The sequence below is a fragment of the Papio anubis genome, chromosome 2 (assembly GCF_008728515.1).
Source record: "Papio anubis isolate 15944 chromosome 2, Panubis1.0, whole genome shotgun sequence".
Classification (NCBI taxonomy): Eukaryota; Metazoa; Chordata; class Mammalia; order Primates; family Cercopithecidae; genus Papio; species Papio anubis.
Window position 1 is genome coordinate 73,713,427 of NC_044977.1, and position 21,620 is coordinate 73,735,046.

Here is a 21,620-nt window from a genome sequence, read left to right on the forward strand (position 1 = left end):
TCTGGTGAATGGTTCCCTCCGTGCCATGTTGTGGCTTTCTCACACTAGTGGAGCGTATTATTTGAGCTGCCACATGCTGACCACAGGCTTCTGCTTGCACCACATGCAGACCTCAAAGGAGACTTGCTCACGTGTGGGCTTCCCGCCGAGGCTTGCTGTGGTCCTGAGGCCGCGGCCTGGGTGCTGGCACAGCATCTGCCCACACAAAGCTGGAGACGAGCCTGCCTCTCTCTCCATCTAGTGAGCGTCCCAGGCTCAGACTCAGAGAGTCCAATCATCCACCTTATGTGACCAGTGTGGTTATCTAGCAGATTATTTGCTTAGCATGATCCTAGCACCTAACAATGTATTAACACACCACGCTAGGAAGACCAGCATTAAGAGGACGGCTGGCCCCTGACCATGCCATGAAAGAACAGAACTGTGTCCAGACTGCTGAGGTCTCTCCACCCACCCCCAATACCCCACCACCCTGAAGTCAGCCGTGCTCATAGTGCAGTGTTTCTCAAAGTGTATTATGGAATCCAATCACCTGGGGGGCTTGTTCACAAGCAGATTCAGATTCAATCGTTTTGGGGATGAGCCCTCAGATACTACATTCCTGTCTACACCCCCAGGTAATGCCAATGCTGCTGGTCTACAGATTGCGCTTTGAACAGCAAGGCCTTAGTAAATAGAAAAAAGGAAAGGATCTTGTAAAGCTAGTTTGTCCAACCCTTCAGTCCACGGCTTTGAATGCGGCACAAAACAAATTTGTAAACTTTCTTAAAACATTATGAGATTTTTTGTGATTTTTGGTTTTTTAGCTCATCAGCTATCATTAGTGTTATTGTATTTTATGTGTGGCCCAAGACAATTCTTCTTCCAATATGGCCCAGGGAAGCCAAAAGATTGGGACACCCATGTTGTGAAGAATAGCACAGACTGATTTCACAAAGCTCTATATTGTTAGGCCAATCACGAAACATCGCCGAGTCTCAGTTTTCACATTCATAACATAGTGATTATAATAATATCTATCTCACAAGTGCCTGCAAATATCAAGTAGAATAATTTGTATAAAAAGCTTATTATAAACAGGATCTTTACAGTTAAAAGTAAGACAACTTCAACTTGAACTCGTTTAAACAGAAAAAATAAAAGGTACTTACTGGCTCCCATAAACTGAGAAGTCTTGGAGTGTATCTGGCTTCAGGCATAGCTGGATCCAGTTACTCAAATTATTTCTTCCAGATGCTTGCTTGCTCTTGCATTTTCTCTCTCAACCTCTTGATCTCTCTCTCGCTCTCTCATCTGTTTCTTGCTCCTGCCCTTCTCCTCACTCTACCTTCCTCATTCTTTCTTGTTTGGGGCTCTGCTTTTTTCTGTGTTGCCTTCACACACAAGCAGTCTCTGTCAAATAGGTCAAATAGTCTTTACAGAGGAAGTGAGACTTCCATACATCCCATTTTGGAGGGACTCTGATTGGATCCACTTGGATCCAGAACCCGCTGCTTGCTTGAGCCAATATCAATAAACATGGGTGTGGAGAACTATGAATGGCCAGGCTTAGTGGCCTCTCCTAGACTCCCAAGGCTGGAGTGGAAGGACTTTAGTCTCCTTGACTGATTCTCATCTCCCTTCCTATCAAAACCTGCTCACCCTGGATCTCATTCCCTTTTTTCAGCTGTTACTTTAGAAAGGAATAGTACACGAACTGGCCTCTAATCATGTGATGTGGAAATATCTTCTATTAGAGGCCAGAGATCTGCATTCTAATCCAAGTTTTGCCACTAACTGGCTTTGAGACTTTAGTCTGATTTGGTTAACCTCCTTGTGGCTTAGTTTCCCCATCCGTAATATGACGGTTGCCATCAATTATCCCACAGGCCTCTTCCAGCTCAAAGGTCTGAGTTGCTATGATTTGTTCCTCATTACATGACGCCACTCAGGGGCACTCATGTTTTAGCAGAGACTTTCTGGGGTGACAATAACTTGGTGCAATGAATGAGCCACCAACAGCCAAAATGTAATAGGGATACTTGCACAAAGGAGACCAGGAATCTCTTTCTAAGCCTCCTGAACATCACTCCATGTGGCATTCACCTAATCATGGTACCTTGAATTTGCTGTTCAAGTCTTTCAAAACTGTGGCTTTGTGGCCTGTGTTAACACAATGGCAGAAAACAAGGCTGAGTGACCACACTCTAGCCTACTTTCCTCCGACCAGTGGCTTTCTACTTTCTCTCCTACCAATGACTCTAGTCCTCTTTTATGGTGACTTGGCCAGCCCTTCCATGGCCCCAGTCAGGTTTGTTTCAAGCCTACTTATGCATCACACAGCTCCTGCTTCCAAAGTGTTCCTAACCTGCAAGTCTCCACCAACACTTCCCTGTCCTATTTCCCATCTCTTCAAAGTCCTACACCCTAAGTGGCAGATACTACATTCAATAAACTGTAGATTGCTAATAGATACATACCCTCCAAAGCAATACAGGTGTGTGAATAAAAATTCATGCTAAACTTCTTGATAACCAAGGCAAAAGTAAAACATACCTGATTAAATCAACTTCTTTTTTTTTTTTTTTTGAGACAGGACCTCACTCTGTTGCCCAGATTGGAAGGCAGTGGCGCAATCACAGCTCACTGAAGACTCAAACTCCCAGGCTCTGATGATCTTCCCGCCTCAGCCTCCAGAATAGCTTGGACCACAGGTGTCCATCACCATGCCCAGCTAATTTTTGTATCTTTTTTTGTAGAGATGGGGTTTCACGATGTTGCCCAGCCTGGTCTTGAACTCCTGAGCTCAAGCAATCTGTCTGCCTTGGCCTCCCAAAGTGCTGTCATTACAGGTATGAGCCACCACACCCAGCCAAATCACTTTCAAGCAGTGGTTACAAGGGAAAACATTCAATCCTAGTTATAAATTAGCAGAGGAATTCATAAGAGGGACTAAAACAGTATAAAGAAAAACCACTTAAAAGGCTGCTTTGTTACATCAATGCCAGTGTGTTCTTCACAGGGACATTTGGTTAGGCCCTTTTGAGAAGATGACCCCACAGGGTAGACAGTTGCCTAGTTTTCCCATATGTCGACCTGTCCATACAGTACACACTGAAGCTGAGAGTTATCAGGTACCACAGACAACCAAAGTTGTTCATTTAAGTCACTTGCCTGATTTCAACAGTGGACATTTGCATTGTCACAAAGTCCTATCATTTTTACATCCCAAATTCTCTCAGATCTATACACTACTCTTCTTCACCACTGCCCCTAGCCTTGCGTTGGACCACCATCACCTCTGGAGCTCATTCATCTCTCTACCTCCAACCGTCCAGTCCATTCTGCCTATACAGCTGTTAGACATAACCCTTCCAAGACATGAAGCTCATGGTGTGATATGGTTTGGCTGTGTCCCCACCCAAATCTCATCTTGAATTCCCACATGTCGTGGGAGGGACCTGGTGGGAAGTAATTGAATCATGGGGGCAAGTCTTTCCCATGCTGTTCTCATGATAGTGAATAAGTCTCATGAGATCTGAGAGTTTTATAAAGAGGAGTTCCTTGGCACAAGTTCTCTCTCTTTGCCTGCTGCCATCCGTGTAAGATGTGACTTGCTCCTCCTTGCCTTCCTCCATAATTGTGAGGCCTCCCCAGCCACATGGAACTGTAAGTCCATTAAACATCTTTCTTTTATAAATTGCCCAGTCTTGGGTATGTCTTTATCAGCAGCATGAGAACAGACAAATACATGGTGCTATTTCAGGGCCTTCCCATCACCACCAGGTTGCAAAGGTCTCAGCCTGGTTTCCTGGACCCTTCATGATCTGGCCTCCTGTCTGTTTGCCAGACTCATCTGTCTTCCTCTTCTGGCCTGCTCCTTCATTTCTTTCCCATCTGAAACGTTTTTAGCCCTTCCAGATGCCCCACAATCTTTGCCTAACTATTCTTGCTCATTCTTCAGATCACAGCGTAGACAGAACATCTTTCACAAATGCTTCCTCGGCCTCTCCAGCCTGTCCTTTCTCTGTGTCCCCATTATATCACTTCTCAAACCATCTTAGAATTGCCTATGAGCTCACCGACCTGCTCTGTTGGACTCAACTCCGTGGCAGCAGAGCTCTGCCCCTAGAGCCACATTTGCTGCTTCCCTGGTCAGCCACATGATCCTGAACAATCACTCCATTCCCCTGTGCCTCAGTTTCCTCATCACTAAATAGGATTCATAAAGGTGCCTACTTCATAAAAATATTGTGGGCACTAAGGGAGAAAGTTCACTAAGAGCTCTTTCACTGTGCTAAGCACATAGCAAGTGTGAATAACAATTATTATTATTGTCATGAATAGTGTTATTGTATTAGGATAGGCATTTTTTCTGTCTTATTCACTGTTTTATCCCCACACCCAGCTCAAAGCTGGCACAGAATAAATGATCAGTAAACATTTGTGGGATGAATGAATGAATGTCGAATTATCTGGTTTTGTCCTGTACGTAGTTCTGGTGGGTCTTCACTTGATTGAAGTCTGTCAAGACGAAAAGAACCAATTGTGCTAGCACCTCCCCAGTTTGTTTGCTCTGGTGTTTTTTCCATTTACTCTGTGAGGAGAAGGATTTCATTTTAAGAAGAAGGGAGGAGGGGGAGCCTGGTTCCAAAGGCCTGTTTGTTCTCATTATTAATTTTCCTCTCCTCTTCCAAGTGGAGTTTGAATGATTTTGAATGTGCACTCATCTGGAAAGGCACCCTCATTCTCTCATTTCATGCCTGGCTGCAATTAAAGTCAAAAGCAAAATTTAAAAATACAACTTTATTATAATGTGAAAGAGTTGTTGATCCAGATTACAGATCCTGTAATCTCACAACATTACCATTAAAAAAAAAAAAAGAAAGAAAGAAAGAAAGAAAGAAAGAAAGAAAGAAAGAAAAGAAAAAAGGAAGAAAGAAAAGAAAAAGAATACTAAGCTGCCAACTTGTGGGTTTGGTCTCGCCAACAGAGACTCAAAACTCCAGAATCAATAACTAGGTTAACTTTGCTGGTTTCTAATGCAATTATAAGCATTGGAATATTGCCCAAATACTCAAAAAGGAAATAAGGTTCTACTTTAGAACATCCCCACCCCCTTCCCTAAAGAAATACTTGGGCGATAAAGGCAAAATAACTGAATGGGGTGGGGCTCAGCAGTTTCCAATGTCAGATCAGAGAGCTGTGGAATTTCAGAGCTGGAAGGAAGCTTAGAGGTCATCTCAAGGCCGTTTTACAGATGCAATAACTGAGCCCCAGAGAAGGAAGGAACTTGCCTAGGTTCACACAGTGGCCGTGAATCTCGGGGAATCTCCCTCTTGATTTGTTCATTTGTGCAAGGAATATTTAACTGCTATCCTATTTGGGGCCAGGCAGTGTGTTAAGTGTGAGAAATTCATTAGTAAATCAAAGAGATGTGTTCTCTGCCCTTGTAGAACTCAACATTCTACAGGGAATTCAGACAGTTGATGAGTAAACCAGTGAACAAGTATATAATCGATGGCCAGAAGGAAACAAATTGTTGTGATAGAGAGCTGCTTACATGTAGTGTCAGGAAGGCAACTCTGAGAAGGTGATAGTCTCAGCTTCAGCTGAGTCCTGGGAAAAGAGAGCTAGGTCAAAGGCCCAGAGAAGGGAAGAGCTTGGCAAACTCAAGAAACTATAGGGAGAAGAACGCGGCTGGAGCATAGCAGGTGATGTGGCATCCACATCCTTAAAGTGGAATATGATAGCACTTGCCGACTCCTTTCTTCACACAGGGATGCCACCGGCCACTGGCAGGATAAGGAAAAGCTGAAACCCAGCCTCCCACCCACTCTTTTCTCAGAGCTGGGAAACCTGTATCCACTGCTGCATGCGGACCTGTTCAATTTCCTTGGGAAAGTACTTTTCCTTCACAAGCGAGGAAAGAGTTTGACCAGACTTAGTTGTCAGCTTCCAAATCAGGAAAAAAACCATGCCAGGGAGAGCATGGCTCCAGTGAGGAAAGTCTGGAGAGGAAGTTCCGGTGTGGCAAAGTGGTTAAGAGCAGAGACTGTGGAGTCACACACGCTGGTGGAGAGGCCAGGTTTGACCATCATGGAGCTAGGCAAGTTGCCTAACTTCTCTGAGCTGCGTTTTTCTCCTCTGTAGAATGGGTACCTTGGAGTGGAGTTGGAGGGAATAGAGGAGATCATGCTTATAAAGTGTGCAGCACCTATCAAGCTCTCACTTGGAGCTACGTGCTGGCACTGGCTTCCTTGGGTATGCACGTCAACTGCCTGCGTGAGCATTCTAGCTCCCTCAATCCAGCACTGGTCCTGGTTCCACAGCCCCACTCTATCATCCTACCTCCCATAGTGACCCACTAGATACTCACATGAACCAAAAGCCTACACTTCACGGACCAAGGACCATTTGGCTTAAGACCCCATAGGATGCCTGCCCACACCACCCTCCAAATCCAACAGCAGAAGACAGACGACCTCACCAGAATTAATAAGATAAATTGCACTGTTTTTGTTTAAACACCGATGAGGTGATGTCTGGTTTTTATTAAGTATCGTAAGTAAATTATTAATTCATACCAGAAACAAAAGTATAAACATGACCATATGATAAACATGGATACTCGAACAGTCTGTGGATCGCACAAAGGGCACCAAGTGGCCTGTGGGTCTGGGACCCGTAGGCTTAACTGGCTTGAGGCCTCAGCTGCACTGAAATCCCAGCAAGCTGACATTCTTCTGGAAGTCAGGAAAATAGGGTGTTCCTCTGCTCTACTCCACACAACCACCACCCCACACCCATAAAAAGTCCTTGACTCCATTGCTCAACACTGAATAACAACAATGATGATAATTATAACAATAGTAATACTTACAGAGCACTTCTGTGCTAGGCCCACTTTGCCCACCACAGCAGCCACGAGCCACATGTGGCAAGTGAACACTCGAAATGTGGATCATCAAAATCGAGACAAGTTATAAGTGTAAAATATACACTGGATTCCAAAGATACACTATGAAAAAGATATATGCAAATCTTAATAATTTTTATATGGATTCCATGTCAAAATAATATTTTGAATATGTTGGGTTAGGTAATATATATTATTATTATTATTTGAGACAGAGTCTTGCTCTGTCACCCAGGCTGGAGTGCAGTAGTGTGATCTTGGCTCACTGCAAGCTCCACCTCCTGGGTTCACGCCATTCTCCTGCCTCAGCTTCCCGAGTAGCTGGGACTACAGGTGCCCGCCACCACACCTGGCTAATTTTTGTATTTTTAGTAGAGACGGGGTTTCACCATGTTAACCAGGATGGTCTCGATCTCCTGACCTCATGATCCGCCCACCTCGGCCTCCCAAGGTGCTGGAATTACAGACATGAGCCACCGCTCCTGGCCTATATTATTAAAATTAATTTCACCTGTTTACTTTTTTCTTTTTTCTTTTTTTTTTTTTTTTGAGACGGAGTCTCACTCTGTCGCCCAGGCTGGAGTGCAGTGGCACCATCTTGGCTCACTGCAAGCTCCACCTCCTCAGTTCACACCATTCTCCTGCCTCAGCCTCCCAAGTAGCTGGGACCACAGGTGCTTGCCACCACACCCGGCTAATGTTTGTGTTTTTAGTAGAGATGGGGTTTCACCTTGTTAGCCTGGATGGTCTCGATCTCCTGACCTCATGATCCACCCACCTCGGCCTCCCAAGTGCTGGGATTACAGGTGTGAGCCACTGCGTCCAGCCTCTTTTTTTCTTTTTTAATGTGACTACCAGAAATGCTTACTTATGTGGTTCTCATCATTTTGCCAGTGAACAGTGACTAAGTACAAAGCATGGCACGTGCATTATTGTTTTCTTTTTTCTTTTTCTTTTCCTGAGCAGTCTTTCTCTGTCTCCCAGCTTGGAGTACAGAGGTATAATCTCAGCTCACTGCAACCTCCGCCTCCCAGGCTCAAGCAATTCTCCTTCTTCAGCCTCCCAAATAGCTGGAATTACAGGCATGTACCATTACGCCTGGCTAATTTTTGTATTTTTGTAGAGATGGAGTTTCACCATATTGGCCAGGTTGATCTCAAACTCGTGGCCTCAAGTGATCCTTTTGCCTTGGCCTCCCAAAAGTCTGGGATTACAGGCATGAGCCACTGGGTCCGGCCAACATGCATTATTTTCTTCTAGTCTCACAATAACCCCTTTAGATAGGGACAATTATTACCCCATTTTACAGATGATAATACTGACATTTAGTAACAAACTTTAATCCCTCAAGGCCTAGGGATTGTTAGAGTGTCCTTCCCTGATTTTTTCCCTGTGAATTCTATTTCATTCTCAAGGCTTATAACTCTGTATCCTGCCTCTCCCTGGAAGCCTCAGTTCTCTTACCTCCCCTATTTCAATCTCTCTCACTTTCTCTCTCCCTCAAATGTTTGACTGTAATACTTGTCACCTGTACCCAACAATAACATACTTAAATGACATCTGCCATGTCTGACATTCTTGCTATTTCACATTGGTTGGCTTTCTTGGTGTAAAATAGTATGTTCTCATGCAGGGTTTTTCAAACTATGGGTTATAACCCAATAATTAGTGGGATGTGAAACCAATTTGGTGAGCCATAGCTAAAAACTTTTTTTTAGCTGAAATAAAAGAGCATAGAAGAAAATAGAATAGGAAAAAAAAAATGTATATTGTTTCCTGTGTGTACTGGGCCATGACATAATTTACATTTCTAGCTAATGCATGCCAGGCTTAATACCCAGGTAATGGGTTGATGGGTGCAGCAAACCACCATGGCACACATTTGCCTATGTAACAAAGCTGCACATCCTGCACGTGTACCCCAGAACTAAACATTAAGAATAAGAATAAGAATCATTTGCATTTCCGACTCTGAGGCTTAGTCCACAAAAGTCTGAGAAAAGCTGTGCTAGTGGTTTAGAGCATGGGCCCCGGGAGCTGGTGCCTGAATTTGAATCCAGGTTATTGCTGGTTAGCTGTGGGACCTTCTCCAAGCCTCGGTTTCCTCATCTGGGGGGCTTGTGACACCAGCTTGCAGGGCCCCACTCTCAGAGTTTCTGATTCAGCAGGTCTTGAAGGAGGTCTGAGAATGTGCGTTTCTAACAAGTTCCTGGGAGATGCTGATGCTTCTGGTCAGGAAACCACACTAGAGAAACCACCAGTGGCATGCTTAAGAATATGGGCTCCGTTAGACGAACCTAGGCTAAATTCCAATGGTGCTGGCATACATACATGCTCTGCAAACTCAGACTTCAAACCTGATTACACGTTTTAAACTAGTCTGTGCTTTAATGGCAGGATGTTCTGTATCATTCTTTTAAGACCTCTCCCCACACACAAAACTGACCAAGAACCCTAGAGTCTGAGTTGGTAAGGATTTTACCACACCTCTTCCCCAGGCCAGAGAAACTCTGCGCTGATCAGTTACTACTACCATTGCTTCCTGCTAACCCCGAGGGAGTTATTGAAGACTGGCTCCGCCCCACTGCTTGTGGCTGGAGCGTTGATTACTGGGTTGTCCTCACTGATCCGGGTACCAACTGAAGTTCATTGAAGTCTCATTTTGGCCTTTAGCGTTACAGCCTTTTTTCCCCCGTTTACACTCTCATACTCAGCCATTTCTTACCAAAGCACATCCACTGTGCTACCAGGGCTGGCACCTGGAAGTTCAGACCATCATACGCACACTGCGCCCAAACCAGCCCACCCCTGTGAATTCTCAGCCCTTTGAGTTGAACCTAATCATCTGTAAGGCTGTCCTCAGGGTAATTTTATCTTTGGTACTTCGTCACCCTGTCTCGCCATTCTGAAAGACTCGGAATGTTGGGGGAAAGAGATTTGAGGCAATTTCCACAAACAGAGGTACTGACTCTCCCCAGGTACCAGCTCTACATAACAAAGGGTGAGGGAGCTTTTGGTAAACCACTCAAAAGAACAAAAAGGTGTTCTTCATTCTCTTTATTATGACAACTGGAGCCTATTTATGCTTCATTTTGCAAATAAGAGGGACTTTTCAAGGACCTTTTCCTGACCTGGCTGTTCTACTCCAGAGACTTTTAGCCACTACTTGGATTTAATGTTTCCTTTGTCAAGCACTAAACCCATCCTCAATTTAGGCTTATAATGTTCAATCAGCACATAAGTACTCATTAATGGGTCATCAAAACAATTTAGTAGATTGCAACCATACTTTTGTTTAATGAATTAAAATAGAAAGTAAAATTATTTTGCGTGTATTAGAGAATTGATGCATGAAACTTTTGTTATGTACAAAAATGTACCTATACTAGATCAAGATTTAGAATGAATTTCTCACTGTGGGGCAAAGTCAAAAAGTTTGTCTACTGCTTTCTGCAAAAGGTCTTTTTGCTCTTTTGTTTGGCTTTCTCTTCATTCTTTAGGCTCAACTCCAGGAAGCCTTTTCTGGCCCCCTCTTCCAGCCTTCAAGCTTCCAGAAAATCCTGTGTGTCTCTAAGAACACTTGCCAGGTTGTTTTGCAATAATCTGTGTAAGTACTCTGAGACCCTCCCCTTCACTCATTCACCCCCTATAGACCTTGAGCTCCTTGGGGACAAAGACTTTGTCTTCATCTCCATTGTATCCTCAGCATGGGGTGCACAAAACACTTGGTACAGTAAATATTTGCTGAATGTACCAACCTGCCCTTATGAATTGTTGCCGTTGGCACCTTTCAGTTGCCACCTTATATATAAACTTTTCTCTAACCTTGTATTTGGTCACTTAGTGCACGTTTTTATAGGTCATCGGTTTCACCAAGTCGAATTTAAACCCCGGGAGGACACAGAGATCACCTCTTATCATTCTGTGTATCTTGAGTCTTCCGAGAAAATTTGTCCCAGGTAACTGATGGGTGGATGCTGAGCAAGAGATTAGTCCTATCTCAGCTTGTTCCAGAAAGTATTTAAGGGTGCTTGACGGGATACATTAAATGAAGCAACATAAGTTAAAAGCCAATGAAAACTTCTAAGAATTTTCACCGAAAGATCAATCTATGCATGAAGATTTTGATACAAGAGTGTTTATTACATGTTTTTGGTTGTTTTATAAAAGGGAACATTTAGAAACAGCCTAACATTCAACAATCTTATATTGATTGAATAAATTATGGAACATCTACAAGACAGAAGTCACCTAACCACATAGAAAGATGTGCATGATGTAGTAAGTGGGGTGAAACAAAGGACAGTTATAAAACACTATATATGATATAATCTCATTTTGTATTAGGTTGGTGCAAAGGTAATTGTGGTTTTTGCCACTAAAAGTAATGGCAATCATAGGCAAGGCATGGTGGCTCACGCCTGTAATCCCAGCACTTTGGGAGGCCGAGGCAGGCGGATCACTTGAGGTCAGGGGTTCGAGACCAGCCTGGCCAACATGGTGAAACCCCGTCTCTACTAAAAGTACAAAAATTAGCCAGGCGTGGTGGTGCACAACTGTAATTCCAGCTACTTAGGGGGCTGAGGCAGGAGAGTTACTTGAACCCGGGAGACAGAGGTTTCAGTGGGCCAAGATGGCACCACTGCACTCCAAGCCTGAGTGACAGAGCAAGACTCCGTCTCAAAAAAAAAAAAAAAAAAAAAAAGTAATGGCAATAACCACAATTATCTTTGCACTAACCTAAAATATATGTATAGCCTGTGGGTTGAGTGGGGGTAGGGAGAAAATATACCAAAATATAGATAGTGTTCTCTCTGGGTATGACTAGGTGATTTTTACTCATTTTGTGTTTGCTTTTCTGTGTTATATACATTTTTAAAGATTTTGTATGCACGAAGTATCATTCTTTAGTAAGGGCAGAGTAGGGACTTTTTTTTTTAAGTAGGTAGGCCAAAAGAAAGAAAAATACAAGTGGAAAACTAAGAATGAGTCTTATTCCAAAAGAGAACACCTTACAAACCTAAATAAGCAAGTCACAAATTTGACTCTGAGCTTTCCAGCAGTTAACACAGAAAGGGAATCAGGACGGGCTATCTAACTCACACTGACCAGGAACAACATGGCTTTTCCTGATATAGAGGAGCAGGAAGACATTCTGCAATGTAAGGAATAACATCCTCAACAAGATCCTGTCACCGAGGTGAGTTTCCTGGAGTTGGTTTGGAATAGAGCAGCCTCTAAATGAGACTACCATGTTCCCTGTCCTTATTATTATCATTATTATTATTATTATTATTATTTGGTAGAGGCAGTGTCTCACTATATTGCCTGGGCTGGTCTTGAACTCCTGGCCTCAAGAAATCTTACTGTCTTGGCCTCCCAAAGTGCTGAGGTTACAGGCAGAAGCCACCATACCACCTGGCCTCCCTGCCTGTCTTCTAAGGATAGCTTTAGGCAAAGTATTTAATTCCTCACTAAGTACCTCTACTTAATAGTGGTGAATTAATTACTTCATATTTAAATAACTAGTGATTATTAATAGCTGCAATGAGTAATTATAGCAATTAACCCATCCTAGCCTCAGGCTGGCTTCTCAGAATCAGTTCCCTCTCCCAAATTGCCAGGAGCACCATTCTTGAGGAGTGGTCTCCTAAGCCTTGCACTGCAGTGGGGCCAAGAGGCAACTCAGTGACTCACCTACATTTTCACTTCTGGCTCATCCACGCGTGCAAAGGCAAGAAGCCAGAAAGACTTGGTTATTTAAACTATCTCCTATCTAAAGCCCAAAGTGCTCAATAAAACCAAATTAGTAATTTTTTTTTTTTTTTTTTTATAGACAGGGGCTCCTGGAATGGACACATGGAGAAAAGAAGGCAAAAGGCTACAGAAAGGGATTTGGTCTCTGAGAAAATTCCCCTCTCTGGATTCCCAGGCCTTCTCTAATGGAAGCATTTGGAGTCTGAGTTCTTATGACACCTGCCCCGAGGTATGCCTGACACTGCGGTAGGTGCTGGGCTACAAAAGTGAATGTAGGCAGGTGAGAGAAGTTCCCACTGAGGGGACTACTGGATAAGCAGATCATCTCAGTATCATAGTTAGAGAGGGCACAAGAAATTAGGGGAACGTAAAGAGATCCTTATCCAACCTCAAGGGTCAGGGAAGGCCTCTTGGAGAAGATGATATCTAAACTGGGTCTTGAAGGAACATACGGTTCAGTAGAACTGAGAAAAAGGTACAGGTCGTTTAAAGGAACCAAAGGCATACTCTATTCTGAGAACTACAATCATCTCCTTATTACCAGAGCATAAAGTTCCAAATGGGATGGAGGTGAAGCAAAAGAGGCAAGTTGAGGCCAAATCACGGAGGGCCATGGATGTAGCACTAAAGAAACAGTCTTTTGTCCCTTAGACCTGGCCCAGACCGGGCAGGTGCTGTGAATTAATGCACTGGCCCAGGGACAAAAGACAGTGGGGACTGTGGCAAACAGGAGTGCACTTGAGTTAGTACTCGTATTGCCAGATCTTTCCATCATTCAAGAGAGGCCAAGATCCAGATCCCTATGTACAACTCTCCCTCTTGGGAGACACTGGTGATTAATTCAAATTGAAAACACAGAGAATAACCGGCAAAGGGAAGGCCCCAATACTGTGTCTGTGAGCCTGATTTAACCTGAGGGCCAGATTTGGCCTATAAGTTACCATGTTCCCACTTCTGTCTTAGAAAGTAAGAACTTAAATGTAAAAGTCAAAACCATAAAAAACCCAGAAGAAAATCTGGGCAATACCATTCAGAACATAGGCACAGGCAAAGATTTCAAGACAAAAATGCCAAAAGCAATAGGAACAAAAGCAAATATTGACAAATGGGATCTAATTAAACTAAAGAGCTTCTGCTCAGCAAAAGAAACTATCATCAGAGTGAACAGGCAGCCTACAGAATGGGAGAAAATGTTTGCAATCTATCCATCTGACAAAGGTCTAGTATCCAGAGTTTACAAATAACTTAAACAAATTTACAAGAAGAAAAAAAAATTAAAAGTGGCAAAGGACATGAACAGACACTGCTCAGAAGACATTCATGCAGCCAACAAACATATGAAAAAAAGCTCAGCATCACTGATCATTAGAGAAATGCAAATCAAAACCACAATGAGATACCATCTTACACAGTCAGAATGGCAATTATTAAAAAGTCAGGAAACAACAGATGCTGGCAAAGCTGCAGAGAAAAAGGAATGCTTTTGCACTGTTGATGGGAGTGTACATTAGTTCAACCATTGTGGAAGACAGGCGATTCCTCAAAGACCAAGAGACAGAAATACCATCTGACCCAGCAATCATACCCAAAGGGATATATATCATTCTAATATAAAGATACATGCATGCATATGTTTGTTACAGCACTGTTCACAATAGCAAAGACATGAAATTAACACAAATGTTCATCAATAACATAATGGACAAAGAAAATGTGGTAAATATACACCACAGAATACTATGCAGCCATTAAAGAGAATGAAATCATGTCCTTTGCAGGGACATGGATGGAGCCGGACGTCATTATTTTCAGCAAAGCAACATAGGAACAGAAAACCAAACACCACATGTTCTCACTTATAAGTGGGAGCTGAATGATGAGAACACATGGAGACAGGGAGGGAAACAACACACTGGGGCCTATCAGGGGGGTGGAGGAAGGGAGAGCATCAGGAAGAATAGTTAATGGATGTTGAGCTTAATACTTAGGTGATGGCAATGAGATACCATCTCACACCAGTTAGAATGGCAATCATTAAAAAGTCAGGAAACAACAGGTGCTGGAGAGGATGTGGAGAAATAGGAACACTTTTACACTGTTGGTGGGATTGTAAACTAGTTCAACCATTGTGGAAAACAGTGTGGCGATTCCTCAAGGATCTAGAACTAGAAATACCATTTGACCCAGCCATCCCATTGCTGGGTATATACCCACAGGATTATAAATCATGCTGCTATAAAGACACATGCACACATATGTTTATTGTGGCACTGTTCACAATAGCAAAGACTAGGAATCAACCCAAATGTCCATCAGTGACAGACTGGATTAGGAAAATGTAGCACATATACACCATGGAATACTATGCAGCCATAAGAAAGGATGAGTTCATGTCCTTTGTAGGGACATGGATGCAGCTGGAAACCATCATTCTCAGCAAACTATCACAAGAACAGAAAACCAAACACCGCATGTTCTCACTCATAGGTGGGAATTGAACAATGAGATCACTTGGACACAGGAAGGGGAACATCACACACCAGGGCCTATTGTGGGGAGGGGGGAGGGCGGAGGGATAGCATTAGGAGATATACCTAATGTAAATGATGAGTTAATGGGTGCAGCACACCAACATGGCACATGTATACATATGTAACAAACCTGCATGTTGTTCACATGTACCCTAGAACTTAAAGTATAATAAAAAAAAAAAAAAAATTTAGATAATGGGTTGATCTGTGTAGGAAACTACCATGGCACATGTTTACTTATGTAACAAACCTGTACATCCCACACATGTACCTGGAACTTAAAAGTTGAAGGAAAAAATGAAGCAAAATTCTGCAGACACACACAAAATAATAAAATAAAAATAAAATAAGCAGCCACGAACAGCTCTGAGGTAGGGGGCAGCATGTAGACTTGCAATTTTCAAAAATGCCATGTGCAGTTATATGAAATGTTGGTTAGAAAAAGGGACAACTGGAGGTCCAAAGCATGTTACTTAAAGTGTATAATTAAAGTGTATAATTCTAAGAATGAATATGGTGAAATGCCCAGTAGGCAATTCTCTCTTATCACCTCAGTGGTTTCACTATTAATATGCAATATCAAATATATCTGGCAGAACTTAACCATTCATAAAGGCAAATAATTAGAAGTGGACAATGAAGAACATAGGATTCTACTAGTCTGTAATTTCTACTGTGTGCTAGACACTGTACTTAAACATGTGGAGAACCACAGGGAGCAAGTATGTGAGAGTAAGGACTTGTCTCATTGATCTTGCAACCTCAGCCGTCACCTATGACAGAATCATATGGAATCAATGAGCATTTTAATGAATTGATTAGTTTAATTATTTGGTGGCTAAAGACCAAGCTTCAAGTCCTGGCTTGGCTACTCATTAACTGGGTAACACAAGTCAAGAAACTTGATGTTTTAGAGACTTAGTTTCCCGCTCTGTAAATTGGGGATTATAATACCCGCTATGTCTACCCCATTGGCTCAAAATCCAAATGCAGAAATGCCCCTAAGGAAGAGCTTTGTAAACTCACAAGTGCCCTATAGGGTTGACTGGGATGATTACAATTACTTTGCCAAACCTGGGTATCTTTAAGAGTAGTATTCTTAGGTATACAGAAAACAAGAGAGAAAATGTTCAGAACTGGATACCTTTAAGGTAGGCCTTCCAAGCTTTGACAGATTCCCACCTCATTGCAAGAATTGTGGCACTAAATGCCAAGGCTTCAATCTCATGCCAATGAACAACTATAAGGCAAAGGAATCCTCCCACAAACCACTCCATCAGCTATGTATATGCTGTGAACTGTACATTCCAATCACACAGAACCACTGTGAGTCAGACTTCTATATGCACAGTGCTCTGTAGAGCCTTTGCACATACCATTCCCTCTGCCTGGAACACTTCTTCTTAGCTTTCAGGTCTCAGCTTTAGCTCCTTGGTATTTTTATAAAAAGAGTTTTGGAACTAATGAATCACATGAAAGATCTCAGAGACCACAGAGATTCCAGACCTCTGCTGACTAAGCTATTATTTAGCAACCATTTCTTATGTTTCTCCCTCCTTTCTCGCTGAAACTAAAAGTTCATTCTTTAAGTAATAACTACTACATTGAATAATTGAGCCAAACCCCTCCATAACTCCAAAAGTACTGTAGGCAGCAGACATCTAACCACTTCGAAAGAATTTACTGTTGGCTGGGTGCAAAGTCTCACACCTGTAATCATAGCACTTTTGGGAGCCTGAGATGGGAGCTTCACTCAATGTCAGGAGTTCAATACCAGCCTGGGTAACATACTGAGACCCCCTCATCTCAACCAAAAATCTGCCAGGCATGGTGGCGTGCATCTATAGCTGTAGTTATTCAGGAGGCTGAGGCAGGAGGATTACTTAAGCCCAGAAGTTTGAGGCTGCCGTGGGCTATGATCACATTAATGCATCCCGGTCTAGGTGACAGAGCCAGACCCTGTCTCAAAAGAAAAAAAAAAAAAGAAAGAAAGAAAGAAAGAAAAAAGAAAAATAAATAATTTGCTACTAATTTTAGTCAAGCAACTAATTGGCAGTGTTTTTTCCTAATCTTTACCTTTTTTTTTCTTTCCTGTCCCATAATATTTTTAAAAAATCCCTGGCAACATGTAATTTACCCTTTAACACTTCTGTATAAACCTCTGAAGTATAAGAGCATTTTCCTATAAAACCGCAGTACCCTTCTCACACTTAAGAAATTAACAACACAGGTAATTATTTTAATTATTTAATACCAACTAGCCAGTTATATTCAAATGTCCCCAACTGTCCCAAAAGTGTCTTTTTACAATTTAATTGTACACGTATTGCACTTGCTGATTATTTCTCTTCTATCTCATGAAAGTTCCCCCTTCCCTTTCTTTTTTTCATGCAATTGACTTGTCGACACACACACACACACACACACACACACACACACACATACACAGAGTCAATGTCCTACCTCCTGAATTTATCTGATTGTTTCCAAAGCATAGACCTGTTTCACTTGTTACCTCTTCCTCCTGGTTGGCTCTGGAGGCTTGATCAGGCTTCGTTGTTTTTGACAATAATATGTCATACTTGGGTTGTATGTTTCACATATTACACCTCAATACTGTAGCACTTCTGTGATTATTCAGACCTGCGCAAAGAGCGGGGAGATTTGAGTCACCTAACGTGCATGTTCCCAGGTCAAATACTTGTTTCAGCCCTCAGAGTATAAACAGAGGTCCTTTTCTAGGTCTAGCTAGCGCCAGGTTTTTCACATTTGTGTGCTTTTGGTTGGTGATTTTGCTGTTTAAAACAGCCCCAAACCATAGTTCTCTTGCGTTCCTAAGTAAAAGAAGGCTGTGAAGTGCCTTGCGGAGAAAATATGTGTGTTAGATAAAATTTTGTGCAGATGTGAGTTATGGTGTTTGTGAGTTCCATGTTAAAAATGGATCAGCACTGTGTATTAAATAAGGTGTCTTTAAACAAAAACATACATAAAACAAGGTTATGTGTTGATCAGTGAATAATCATGTTGTGACCACAGGTTTGCAGGAACTTAACCCTAAGATTCCCCTAGGGTCAGTGATTTGCTATTTACTAATTCAATATTTGCTACAACTTTAAAGAACATAGCAACCATGAATAATATAATTGACTCTATGTATGTGTGTGTATATATGTACATAAAATAGATACATATTGTTTTGTTTTTGGTAATCTTTTTCTTAATTCCTATCTGACAACAGAACCTATATATATGTGTGTGTATGTATATATGCACTCACCTTAGGGTTGTTCTATTTTTAGTTCCCTGAAATCTGATTAAGCTAATTTTCTAATTAAATATTTTGAATCAGACCTTTACAAAATTGCAATGAGGGGGAAAAAATGCACTGAGGACATGATGAGGGGTGGGAGTTTAAAAATACGTATATCGGATTTTGTTTTTTCTGCTCCAATCAATTTAGGATAAACTTTTCCACTGAAGCACATCCTGGTACTGCCGACCTATCTGAGGTAAGTGGACTTGGGGGAGTAGGATCCAATCTGCTCCCAATTTAATGTTACTCAGAACTGAAGTATTTATAATTTTGTTTTGCTGAATCATTATAAGGTATCTGAGTAAAAGAAAATCAATTCCTGAAGTATTTATGCCTCTGGGGTTTTGGGGGGAATTCAACTAACAATTTTCATTTATTGTAATTAGGCTTTCGGCCATCATTGGTGTCTATAGCCCTAATGTAAGTAATTTCATATTTACTCAGGGTCTTCCTTTTAATAATGAAAGCTGGGTTCCCATCAGGGAATTCTCAATATTCTTTCAATCTCACTGCTAAAGGATAGACTAAAAAAATTCTTTTAGAAAGCAATAACAAAGTGTCCCCCTTCCCTAAGATATACAGTGCTAGCTTTATAGTGTTTTCATAAGGGAGAGCCTTTACAACATAGCACTCATTCCAATGTTTCCATATTTAGTGCAATTTTTCATTTTGTTTTGGTTATTTAAATTTTTTCTTATTAAACATGTTTACAAAAATGTAGAAAATGACTTTGATGAAAACCATGATCTGAAACACAGCTCTTTGAAAGCCAGAAAAATCACACCTTGTAACCCTTTAAATCCAAGTATTGTTTTCTAGCTGAAAGTTCTGAGTCCCACCTTGTACACAACTTGACTGATTGAAATTTTGAAAATAAATATCATAAGACTGAAATGACCTTGGGCAGCCAACTTCATGGTGTTTACCAATAGTTTTCAAACAACCAATTTGAAAAGTTTTACAACCATAATCTTAATAACTGAAATTAAATATCCAAGGCATGTAATGGAGGAACACATTTAGAAATTTTCCTTTTGCAGTCCTTATTTATCAAGTATCCATGGACAAATACAAGTTTGTCTTTGAAAAAAAAAAACGGAGAGGTGGAGAAAAAAAAAATTCCCCAAGAAAGGCATCTTGGTGTAGATTTTCTAAATAAAAACAGGATTGGCTGCCCTGACTCCCTGTTGCTTTCCTGTGGCCACCAAAGCTGAAAATTAGTTATCTTGAGACACCTGTTTCTAAGACCTAATTCTCCCAACATACCACAGGAATGGTTTCTTGGATGTGAGAAGAGAGAACACCTCCTTTTCAACTCTCCCCTTGGATTTCCAATAAAAGCATTTGTTTGAACAACAAAGCAACATGGGGGCCAGGCACAGTGGCTCTCACCAGGAACCCCAATATTTTGGGAGGCCAAGGTGGGAGGATCGCTTGAGCCCAGGAGTTCAAGACCAGCCTGGGCCACACAGACAAGACTCTATTGGCAACAGAGACAATTGTCAACATAGCCAAGACGCTATTTCTCTATTTTAAAGAAACAAAAAGCAAAACCACAAAGCAATGTGGGAATGATTGTAAAACCACAGCCATTACCCCTCCTCCCTTAAACAGGACTCTTCAGACATCAGTGTGCCCAGCCCCAGAGGATAAACTGATTCGTCTAAGTCAGTTATGACTTTCCCATTTCCTTTTGCCACTCATTGGTCTAAGACAATAGTTCTCAACTTCAGGCAATTTTACACACACACACACACACACACACACACACACATTTGACAATATCTGGAGACATTTTTGGTTGTCCTAACTGGGACTGTGTTCCTGGCATCTAATGAGTGGAGGCCAGGGGTGCTGCTGGATAGCCTCACACAACAAAGAATTACCTGGGCCAAAACATCAATGAGGCTGAGGTGGAGAAACCTCAGCTTAGGGGTTGACATGTAACACAGTTCTGGGCAATGAAATGTGACAGAAAAGAGGTAGGGGAAACTTACGCAAAGTGTTTTTCCTCCTTAGAAAGAGGAAATATTTTTTGCCTTCCCTCCTTCTTTTCTTCTTGGATACCAGAGAATGAAGATGTGATGCTTGGAACTACCACAGCCACCTTGGGACCATGCGGGAAGTCAACACCAACATGCTGAGGATCTTTGAGCTGCTGCACCAACCTAAAACCACCTCTCTCCAGACTTCTTGTTGCATTAGAAAGTTAATTGTCTTTACTTTTAAAATGATTGTCAGTTGGCATTTTTGTTACCTGTTGTCAAAAGCATCATAATTATTACATCTAACTAAATTATATGCCATCTACTGTGGCATATAATTTCTTGCAAAAGCTCCACATTAGGTTGATCAGAAAACAGCAAAACTTTTCTGAGATTCAGATGTTCTTCAATGAGCTGGGCTCAGTCACTAGCTAAGTGACTTACTTCTTACACAAAGCCCTTTCATAACAAGTGAATTCAATCCCTGCCTCTGAAGAATGACAAATGACTATATCATGGGTCTTCAGAGTGACTCCTGAAGAGAAAGTTGTGAACACATCCTGTCCGAGTTTAAATCCAAGCTATGATACCTCATAGTTGTGTGATTCTGGGTGAATTTACTGCTCTGCTTCAGTTTATCTATAAAATGGGGATAATAATGGTGATATGGTTTGGCTGTGTCTCCATTCAAATCTCAACTTGAATTTTTTTTTTTTTTTTTTTTTAGTAGAGGCAGGGTTTCACCCTGTTGGCCAGGCTGGTCTTGAACTCTTGACCTCAGGTGATTTGCTTACCTCAGCCTCCCAAAGTGCTGGGATTACAGGCATGAGCCACCACGCCGGCCTTCAACTTGAATGTGTCTCCCAGAACTCCCACATGTCGTGGGAGAGACCCAGAGGGAGGTAATTGAATTATGAGGGCCAGTCTTTCCCATGCTATTCTCATGTAGTGAATAAGTCTCACTATCTGATGAGATCTAATGGGTTTATCAGGAGTTTCTGCTTTTGCTTCCTCCTCCTTTTCTCTTGCTGCTGTCATGTAAGAAGTGCCTTTGGCCTTCCCCCATAATTCTGAGCCTTCCCCAGCCATGTGGAACTCTAAGTCCAATTAAACCTCTTTTTCTTCCCAGTCTCAGG

At 41.9% G+C, this 21,620-nt stretch overlaps 1 long non-coding RNA gene across 1 annotated transcript; it reads left to right on the plus strand.

Moving 5' to 3' along the window:
* Positions 1 to 10,840: 10,840 nt before the first annotated feature.
* On the plus strand, positions 10,841 to 21,177 carry LOC103881995. The gene is made up of 5 exons (XR_643641.3): positions 10,841 to 10,857; positions 12,037 to 12,098; positions 12,735 to 12,884; positions 18,647 to 18,695; positions 20,570 to 21,177. It is a non-coding gene; the product is annotated as an uncharacterized LOC103881995 (long non-coding RNA).
* The last annotated feature ends 443 nt before the right edge of the window (positions 21,178 to 21,620 follow it).